Below are 11,571 nucleotides of genomic sequence, written 5' to 3'. Positions count from 1 at the left end.
TTGCAGCCTAGATGCGCAAAGGTGCCCAAATTCCTTTTAGGAGGGCATTTTTAGACATTTGGATACCAGACTTCTTCTCACGCTTTGGGGCCCCTAGAATGCCAGGGCAGTATAAATACCCCACATGTGACCCCATTTTGGAAAGAAGACACCCCAAGGTATTCAATGAGGGGCATGGCGAGTTCATAGAATTTTTTTTTTTTTGGCACAAGTTAGCGGAAATTGATATTTTTAATTTTTTTCTCACAAAGTCTCCCGTTCCGCTAACTTGGGACAAAAATTTCAATCTTTCATGGACTCAATATGCCCCTCACGGAATACCTGGGGGTGTCTTCTTTCCGAAATGGGGTCACATGTGGGGTATTTATACTGCCCTGGCATTCTAGGGGCCCTAAAGCGTGAGAAGAAGTCTGGAATATAAATGTCTAAAAATTTTTACGCATTTGGTTTCCGTGAGGGGTATGGTGAGTTCATGTGAGATTTTATTTTTTGACACAAGTTAGTGGAATATGAGACTTTGTAAGAAAAAAATAATAATAATTCCGCTAACTTGGGCCAAAAAAATGTCTGAATGGAGCCTTACAGGGGGGTGATCAATGACAGGGGGGTGATCAATGACAGGGGGGGTGATCAATGACAGGGGGGTGATCAGGGAGTCTATATGGGGTGATCACCACAGTCATTGATCACGCCCCTGTAAGGCTTCATTCAGACGTCCGGATGCGTTTTGCGGATCCGATCCATCTATCAGTGCATCCGTAAAAATCATGCGGACATCTGAATGGAGCTTTACAGGGGGGTAATCAATGACAGGGGGGTGATCAGGGAGTCTATATGGTGTGATCACCACAGTCATTGATCATGCCCCTGTAAGGCTTCATTCAGACGTCCGGATGCGTTTTGCGGATCCGATCCATCTATCAGTGGATCCGTAAAAATCATGCGGACGTCTGAATGGAGCTTTACAGGGGGGTAATCAATGACAGGGGGGTAATCAATGACAGGGGGGTGATCAGGGAGTCTATATGGGGTGATCACCACAGTCATTGATCACGCCCCTGTAAGGCTTCATTCAGACGTCCGGATGCGTTTTGCGGATCCGATCCATCTATCAGTGCATCCGTAAAAATCATGCGGACATCTGAATGGAGCTTTACAGGGGGGTAATCAATGACAGGGGGGTGATCAGGGAGTCTATATGGTGTGATCACCACAGTCATTGATCATGCCCCTGTAAGGCTTCATTCAGACGTCCGGATGCGTTTTGCGGATCCGATCCATCTATCAGTGGATCCGTAAAAATTATGCGGACGTCTGAATGGAGCTTTACAGGGGGGTAATCAATGACAGGGGGGTAATCAATGACAGGGGGGTGATCAGGGAGTCTATATGGGGTGATCACCACAGTCATTGATCACGCCCCTGTAAGGCTTCATTCAGACGTCCGGATGCGTTTTGCGGATCCGATCCATCTATCAGTGCATCCGTAAAAATCATGCGGACATCTGAATGGAGCTTTACAGGGGGGTAATCACCACAGTCATTGATCATGCCCCTGTAAGGCTTGATTCAGACGTCCGGATGCGTTTTGCGGATCCGATCCATCTATCAGTGCATCCGTAAAAATCATGCGGACATCTGAATGGAGCTTTACAGGGGGGTGATCAGGGAGTCTATATGGGGTGATCACCACAGTCATTGATCATGCCCCTGTAAGGCTTCATTCAGACGTCCGGATGCGTTTTGCGGATCGGATCCATCTATCAGTGCATCCGTAAAAATCATGCGGACATCTGAATGGAGCTTTACAGGGGGGTGATCAGGGAGTCTATATGGGGTGATCACCACAGTCATTGATCATGCCCCTGTAAGGCTTCATTCAGAGGTCCGGATGCGTTTTGCGGATCGGATCCATCTATCAGTGCATCCGTAAAAATCATGCGGACGTCTGAATGGAGCTTTACAGGGGGGTGATCAATGACAGGGGTGTAATCAATGACAGGGGGGTGATCAGGGAGTCTATATGGGGTGATCACCACAGTCATTGATCACGCCCCTGTAAGGCTTCATTCAGACGTCCGGATGCGTTTTGCGGATCCGATCCATCTATCAGTGGATCCGTAAAAATCATGCGGACGTCTGAATGGAGCTTTACAGGGGGGTAATCAATGACAGGGGGGTAATCAATGACAGGGGGGTAATCAGGGAGTCTATATGGGGTGATCAGGGGCTAATAAGGGGTTAATAAGTGACGGGGGGGGGGGGGGTGTAGTGTAGTGTAGTGGTGCTTGGTGCTACTTTACTGAGCTACCTGTGTCCTCTGGTGGTCGATCCAAACAAAGGGGACCACCAGAGGACCAGGTAGCAGGTATATTAGACGCTGTTATCAAAACAGCGTCTAATATACCTGTTAGGGGTTAAAAAAAACACATCTCCAGCCTGCCAGCGAACGATCGCCGCTGGCAGGCTGGAGATCAACTCTCTTACCTTCCGTTCCTGTGAGCGCGCGCGCCTGTGTGCGCGCGTTCACAGGAAATCTCGGCTCACGCGAGATGACGCCTATTGGCGTTAGTGTGACCTGGGAGCGCCGCAGAAATGAAGCCTTTCGGCGTTAGCGTGGCGGGAAGTGGTTAAATTGCAAATGAAGAGCCGTGTGACGCAATTTTCTATTTTACTTGCTACGACTGAGAAGTCCTTGCTGGCAATGGCAACTACGGTGTGCGGTGCTCTACCTTTAAAGGGCTTCTGTCACCCCCAAAACCCTTTTTTTTTTTGTTTGGGCTTGTTAAAATCGTTATTTAACGACTATTCCCTATATAGGGATCTTACCTTTCTCTGTGGCTTCTTTTCATTAAAAAACGATCTTTTAAAATATGCTAATCACTTCACTACCAGCAAGTAGGGCGTCTACTTGCTTTTAGCTGCCGCAAAAAACCGCCCCCTCCTCTTGTTGATTGACAGGGCCAGCAGCACTCTCCTCCTCCGGCTGGCCCTGTCAGCATTTCAAAAATCCTGCTCCTGTCTTCACTCGGCGCAGGCACTCTGAGATAAGGAGGCTCGCCTCCTCAGCACTCCCTCAGTGCGCCTGCGCCAATGACGTCTTCTCTTTCAGTGACGTTATCAGCGCAGGCGCACTGAGGGAGTGCTGAGGAGGCGAGCCTCCTTATCTCAGAGCGCCTGCGCCGAATGAAGACAGGCGTGGGATTTTTGAAATGTCTTTAATAATTATCTCAATTAATTTAAAGAACTTATCTTCAATCCACATTGGGGAGTTCCTAAGAGTATAAAGTAATTGGGGCAGAATCACCATCTTGACTAGGGATATGCTATCGGCTCTCGATAATGGAAGCCGGAGCCATATCGTTATTTTGGACCTCAATTTATTTATCAGTGGCATAAGATTAAGTTGTACAAAAATCTTGAGTCCTTGGAGAAATTACTATGCCTAGATACTTAAATGAATCGGAGATCTTGAGAGTATTCAGGGGGCCTTCTTGGGGAAGTTTGAGTCTATCGAGAGGCATAAGACTAGTTTTAGACCAATTTATATCAAGTCCCGAAACCTCCCCAAAAGAGTTAACCATTTGAATATTTTTTGGAACTATAATATTGGTATGTTGTAACGGACCGTTCAGCACACAACTCCGTTCAGACGATATCCTCTTTCCAATGCACAGGCAGCTACTGCAAGCACCAGTCTGCCGAACTGCAAACTACACGAACACTGGAAACTGCGGAACAGGAAAAGCATACAATCGGCTTACACTCCTGGCAATCAGCATACAATCCAATTCACCCAAGAACGAAACGACACTTCGGGTTAAGCAGAGCTCTTTAATGGGTTAATTTTCAGCCTTTTATGCAGGTCTCCTAGCAAGGGACACTCCCCCTGGGGCCCTTGTAAAAGACTGTGACAGTTTATATTATAGCCAATCACATGCATTTACAGTATTGAACCTTCCCAGCAATTGTACACAAAATCCCCTTCCCTCTGTCTGTAACGCAATCAACAAAATACAATGAGCATGGTCTGTGACGCAATTAACTAACACACTGGCATTGTCAGAGACGCAATCAACAAAATACAATTACCAAACGTAATGGGCTAACTTAATCACTCACAGACAGAAAACACACGTTTTTCCCCCAAACACAGAAAACACCCCAAAACCCCACATATCCCCATAATGTATACATCCATGGATAGCTCTGATCTGGGTGAACAACATATCCAAAAATCACCCAGATCCGAGCAGGGGTTCCCGAATTCCATGGAAGTCACATTTGGCCGGCCGCAAGCATGGATTTCCTGCCCAAAACAGTTCCACAGATTTAAGCTGTGCGGTCTGTCTTCTCCTTTAAAGTTAGTATGGGCCATAATCCTGAGGCAAGAGGTTGGCAAACAGCCCCCTCCAAAACACTGTGGCAAAGTGGCTTTCGCCACATTGTATATAAAATAAAATATCATCGGTATATAAGGAGATTCGATCTCCAACTCCTAATACCCCAAGCCTTCAATCTGAGAATCTTGTCTGATCCTAGCTTCAAGAGGCTCAATATAAATATCAAATAAAAGTGGAGAAAGAGGACATCCCTGACGGGTACCTCTTTCTAAAAAAATACTCCTTGTAAGAAAACAGTTTATATTTAGTCTCGCACTAGGGAATCTATATAGAAGCTTAATCATTTTAATAAATCTAGTGCTAAACCCCATCTTATGTAGCACTCTCCAAAGGAATCTCCAGTCCACCCTATCAAAGGCCTTGGAGGCATCTAGAGAAAGGATGGACCTGGAGAGCCCTCTGGGAGACTGTACTGTAGCAAAGAGACGGTGCAAATTATAATTAGTACCCTTATTGGGAATAAAACCATTTTGATCAGGATGTATAATTGACAATATAACCTTAGAAAGCCTTGTGGCAAGAATCCTTGAAAGAAGCTTGACATCAGTATTGAGAAGAGAGATACAGCCAGTTCCATAAATATTGGGACATCGACACAATTTTAACATTTTTGGCTCTATACACCATCACAATGGATTTAATATGAAACGAACAAGATGTGCTTTAACTGCAGACTGTCAGCTTTAATTTGAGGATATTTACATCCAAATCAGGTTAACAGTGTAGGAATTACAACAGTTTGCATATGTGCCTCCCACTTGTTAAGGAACCAAAAGTAATGGGACAGAATAATAATCATAAATCACTCTTTTTACTTTTTGATACTTGGTTGCAAATCCTTTGCAGTCAATTACAGCCTGAAGTCTAGAATGCATAGACATCACCAGACGCTGGGTTTCATCCCTTGTGATGCTCTGCCAGGCCTCTACTGCAACTGTCTTCAGTTCCTGCTTGTTCTTGGGGCATTTTCCCTTCAGTTTTGTCTTTAGCAAGTGTAATGCATGCTCAATCGGATTCAGGTCAGGTGATTGACTTGGCAATTGCATAACATTCCACTTCTTTCCCTTAAAAAACTCTTTGGTTGCTTTTGCAGTATGCTTTGGGTCATTGTCCATCTGCACAGTGAAGCGCTGTCCAATGAGTCCTGAAGCATTTGGCTGAATATGAGCAGATAATATTGCCCAAAACACTTCAGAATTCATCCTGCTGCTTTTGTCAGCAGTCACATCATCAATAAATACAGAAGAACCAGTTCCATTGGCAGCCATACATGCCCACGCCATGACACTGCCACCACTATGCTTCACTGATGAGGTGGTATGCTTAGGATCATTAGCAGTTCCTTTCCTTCTCCATACTCTTCTCTTCCCATCACTCTGGTACAAGTTGATCTTGGTCTCATCTGTCCATAGGATGTTGTTCCAGAACTGTGAAGGCTTTTTTAGATGTCGTTTGGCAAACTCTAATCTGGCCTTCCTGTTTTTGAGGCTCACCAATGGTTTACATCTTGTAGTGAACCATCTGTATTCACTCTCTTGATTGTTTACTTTGACACACATACACCTACCTCCTGTAGAGTGTTCTTGATCTGGCCAACTGTTGTTAAGGGTGTTTTCTTCACCAGGGAAAGAATTCTTTGGTCATCCACCACAGTTATTTTCCGCTGTCTTCCAGGTCTTTTGGTGTTGCTGAGCTCACCGGTGCATTCCTTCTTTTTAAGAATGTTCCAAACAGTTATTTTGGCCACGCCTAATGTTTTTGCTATCTCTCTGATGGGTTTCTTTTGTTTTTTCAGCCTAATGATGGCTTGCTTCACTAATAGTGACAGCTCTTTGGATCTCATCTTGAGATTTGACAGCAACAGATTCCAAATGCAAATAGCACACTTGAAATGAACTCTGGACCTTTTATCTGTTAATTGTAATTGGGATAATGAGGGAATAACACACACCTGGCCATGGAACAGCTGAGAAGCCAATTGTCCCATTACTTTTGGTTCCTTAACAAGTGGGAGGCACATATGCAAACTGTTGTAATTCCTACACCGTTCACCTAATTTGAATGTAAATACCCTCAAATTAAAGCTGACAGTCTGCAGTTAAAGCACATCTTGTTCGTTTCATTTCAAATCCTTTGTGGTGGGGTATACAGCCAAAAATGTTATAATTGTGTCCTGAGGATCCTTATCCTTTTTCAATATCACTATTATCACAGCCTCTGTCATTGATTCTGGAAGTACTCCTTCCTCCAGTGACTCAGTAAATACCTTCAGAAGACAGGGAATAATAACCTCCCTATACTTGTGATAAAATTCATATGGGAATTTCCTGAGCAAGTCTTTAATGCATCTTCCAGCTCTTGAAGTGAAAGATCTGCTTCAAGGAATTCTCTTTGAATATCTGTAAGGACTGTTAAAGAAATAGGATCCAAATATGAGTCTATAGCTTCATCTGAAAAAGTATTATCTGATTTATATAATTCCAAAAAATAATTAACAAATATTTCCTTTATAGAATCCTGATCATCAAAAAGCTTACCCTCAGGAGATCTTATGCTATGAATCTCCTTTTTTTTCGTTCCTTGATTAGAGATCACCCTAGCCAACATTTTCCCAGGGCGCCCTGATTCGCAAAAATATTTTTGTCCTCTAAAGAAAAGTCTCTGCTGGGCCTTATCCAGGAGAAAATCGGCATAGGCTCGACCTGTCTCTTGCATAATTACCCTATTACCTGTCGTTCCATTCCTGGAAAACTCCATTCCAGCCAATGCCGCTTCCTCCAAATCCCTCTCTTTCTTGGCGTAACATTTTCTCAAATTGCAAATGTTACTAATGAAAACCTCCCTCATAAAGACCTTGAATGCATCCCACACCAAATGGGTCTTCACTGAACCATAATTTCTATCCCAAAAATAAATTATCTCATTTTTTATCAACTCATGATTATCCATTATGGAAATCCAGTGGGGATTCAGTCTAAATGGGGGACTTACATTAAAAGGTTTCTACCATCAGAATTTCTGTTCTGTAGCTGACTGACATTAGCGATGTGCTAATGTCAGCACTACATAACAGTGTGTTTTTTACATTTCTCCCTGCAGCCGTTCTGCTAAAATACACACTTTTACTAAATGCTAATGAGCCTCTAGGTGCTATGTGGGCGTAGATTCAGCCCCTAGAGGCTCGAAAAACGAACCATATATCCCGCACAGGTCCTCCATTCTGCCTGCCCCACTCCTCTTGATTGATGTCCAAGTTCCATTCATCGTTGATGAAATCCCGCGCCTGCGCCGTTCACTTCTGTATTCTGCGCAGGCGCAGTGAGTGAAGGCCACGCTCCTGGTGCCAGCTTCCTCACTGCGCCGACTACGTCACAGTGAGGAAGCCGCACCAGGAGCGCGGCCTTCACTCACTGCGCCTGCGCCAAATACAGAAGTGAGCGGCGCAGGCACGGGATTTCCTCAACGATGCATGGAACTTGGACATCAATCAAGAGAAGAGGGGCGGGCAGAACGGATGACCTGGGCGGGATACATAGTTAGTTTTTCGAGCCTCTAGGTGCTGAATCTACGCCCACATAGTGGCTCATTAGCATATTGTAAAAGTGTGTATTTTAGCAGACCGGCTGCAGGGACAAATGTAAAAAACACACTGTTATGTAGTGCTGACATAAGCACATCGCTAATGTCAGTCAGCTACAGAACAGAAATTCTGATGGTAGAAACCCTTTAAGGTTATTTTCAGCCATAGATAACTCCACCCACAAAAGTACGTGGTCTGATAATGACCTTGCCTCATATTTCATCCGTTTAATATGGTTCAAATATTTTTTTATTTATCAGGGCCAAATCTATCCTGGACATAGAGTTTCCAGATTTGCTTACACAGGAATAGGCTCTTTTCCCCTTTGCCAAGAATCCCAATACATCCTCAAATCCCGATTCCTGACAAAAACGTGTCAGTGGTGATCCCTGAACAGAAGTATTAATAGTCCCAGGGATATCCTGTCCATCTCTGGATGATTAATGACACAGTTAAAGTCCCCACTTACTATGGAAGGACATTCAGGCCATTTATCCATAAATGTTAGTAAGCAATTGAGTACAGTCGTGGCCAAAAGTTTTGAGAATTACACAAATATTAGTTTTCACAAATATAATTACACGCACTTCATACGTTTCAAAGGCTTTTATCGACAATTACATGACATTTATGCAAAGAGTCAGTATTTGCAGTGTTGGCCCTTCTTTTTTAGGACCTCTGCAATTCGACTGGGCATGCTCTCAATCAACTTCTGGGCCAATTCCTGACTGATAGCAACCCATTCTTTCATAATCACTTCTTGGAGTTTGTCAGAATTAGTGGGTTTTTGTTTGTCCACCCGCCTCTTGAGGATTGACCACAAGTTCTCAATGGGATTAAGATCTGGGGAGTTTCCAGGCCATGGACCCAAAATGTCAACGTTTTGGTCCCCGAGGCACTTAGTTATCACTTTTGCCTTATGGCACGGTGCTCCATCGTGCTGGAAAATGCATTGTTCTTCACCAAACTGTTGTTGGATTGTTGGAAGAAGTTGCTGTTGGAGGGTGTTTTGGTACCATTCTTTATTCATGGCTGTGTTTTTGGGCAAAATTGTGAGTGAGCCCACTCCCTTGGATGAGAAGCAACCCCACACATGAATGGTCTCAGGATGCTTTACTGTTGGCATGACACAGGACTGATGGTAGCGCTCACCTTTTCTTCTCCGGACAAGCCTTTTTCCAGATGCCCCAAACAATCGGAAAGAGGCTTCATCGGAGAATATGACTTTGCCCCAGTCCTCAGCAGTCCATTCACCATACTTTCTGCAGAAGATCAATCTGTCCCTGATGTTTTTTTTGGAGAGAAGTGGCTTCTTTGCTGCTCTTCTTGACACGAGGCCATCTTCCAAAAGTCTTCGCCTCACTGTGCGTGCAGATGCGCTCACACCTGCCTGCTGCCATTCCTGAGCAAGCTCTGCACTGGTGGCACTCCGATCCCTCAGCTGAATGCTCTTTAGGAGACGATCCTGGCACTTGCTGGACTTTCTTAGACACCCTGAAGCCTTCTTAACAAGAATTTCCTCTTTCCTTGAAGTTCTTGATGATCCTATAAATTGTTGATTGAGGTGCAATCTTAGTAGCCACAATATCCTTGCCTGTGAAGCCATTTTTATGCAACGCAATGATGGCTGCACGCGTTTCTTTGCAGGTCACCATGGTTAACAATGGAAGAACAATGATTTCAAGCATCACCCTCCTTTTAACATGTCAAGTCTGCCATTTTAACCCAATCAGCCTGACATAATGATCTCCAGCCTTGTGCTCGTCAACATTCTCACCTGAGTTAACAAGACGATTACTGAAATGATCTCAGCAGGTCTTTTAATGACAGCAATGAAATGCAGTGGAAAGTTTTTTTTGGGGATTAAGTTAATTTTCATGGCAAAGAAGGACTATGCAATTCATCTGATCACTCTTCATAACATTCTGGAGTATATGCAAATTGCTATTATAAAAACTTAAGCAGCAACTTTTCCAATTTCCAATATTTATGTCATTCTCAAAACTTTTGGCCACGACTGTATATGAAGAGAGAAAGGAGGAGGAATATATACAAAGGCCAAAATGCAGAACCTCCCAGCAAGCTTTACATAAAGAAAAACATATCTCCACTGTTTATCAATAGAGGAGGCCAGACATACAAAATCAATCTGCTTGTGAATTAATACTGTTACTCCTCTAGAGTAATTAGTATAAGTAGAGTGGTAAGTCTGTGTGGCCCATCTCCCACCAAGGTGAGGAATCATGCCCTGGGTAAGGTGTCTCCGAACCAGGCCGGTGACCGCCTTTTCTTTTAGTCTGTCACCCAATCCCTGGACATTCATTAGTATTCTAACTGACATTATTCAAGCCGAAAATTCCCCAATCATAAGATTAACCATGTTTCCTGCCACCTTACCCCCAACAGGAAACGTATCGCAACCCACCCCAAACCCCCCCAAACTTCTTGATCCGCCACAATCCTGAAGCCGATCTCTAAACTAAGGCCCCCCCCCCCTCCCAGCAGTCCTCCCCGCAATAACTATTCATATATTATTCAGGTCAAACCAGTCTAACACAAGGTCCGGTGTATCAAAAATTGTATCAATATTAAAAATTATACGCAATTTTGCCGGATAAACAAATGAGTACTTTATGTTCTTTTTTCTGGAGGCGTTTTTTTACTTCCGTATAACTCTGTCTTTTATCTTGAATATCTTTAGAGAAATCAGGAAAAAAGGACAATCTATTTAGGTTATATAACACAGGGGGACACTCCCTAGCCTTCCTTAGTATCATGTCCCGATCTCTTGAAAGTAATATCTTAGCCAGGAGTATCCGTGGTTGCCTTCCAGGGATTGGTTTACCCTCTTGGACTCGATGAGATCTTTCCACATAAAATAGTGAAGAGAAATGCTCTCTTCCCAACTTCTCCAGTATTAACCCCATTATCATATCGGCGGGGTTGTCTCCCACCATGCCCTCTGGCAGACCAATAATTCTCAAATTTGATCTTCTTGATTTATCTTCCAATTCCATAACCTTTTTTTTGTTTTTAAGTCATTGGCCTCCATTCTCATCGTGGGGATTTCAGATTTAAACATTTTAACCTCACTCTCCAGTACTCCCACAGTATTTTCTATAGTTGTCACTCTGTCTCTTATCTTTGTAACTTTGTCTCTTATCAGGGCCACATCAGACTGGATTAGTCCGAGCTTGATTGAGTTATCTTGAATCAGTTCCCCATTTTTTTTAATCTCCGTCAATATTTCCTTTATCAGATCACTTACTTCCTCTCTCTCCTCTCCCTCCTCTCTAGTGCAAGCAATTATTCCTTCGTCGCCCTATCCGCCCTTTTTTTATATTTATTTCATCTACTCCTTTTTGTCCTGCTCTAGTAATTACATTTGGGGACTTAAAAAAGTGTTCTATTTTGGCCGATTCCAGCGGTTTTTGCCCTGTTTTGGAAGATGAATATTTCGCTGATCGCCTATTTGGTTTGGGAGCCATATTGTCCCCCCCCTCTTTTTCCTTCCCCTTTGTTTCTTTTCCCCTTTCTCTTTCTCCTCCTTTCTTCTTCTCTGAGTTTACTTCTTACTTTGAATTATTA

This window comes from Bufo bufo, chromosome 6 (genome assembly GCF_905171765.1).
Source record: "Bufo bufo chromosome 6, aBufBuf1.1, whole genome shotgun sequence".
Lineage (NCBI taxonomy): Eukaryota > Metazoa > Chordata > Amphibia > Anura > Bufonidae > Bufo > Bufo bufo.
This window is presented reverse-complemented; position numbering follows the sequence as displayed.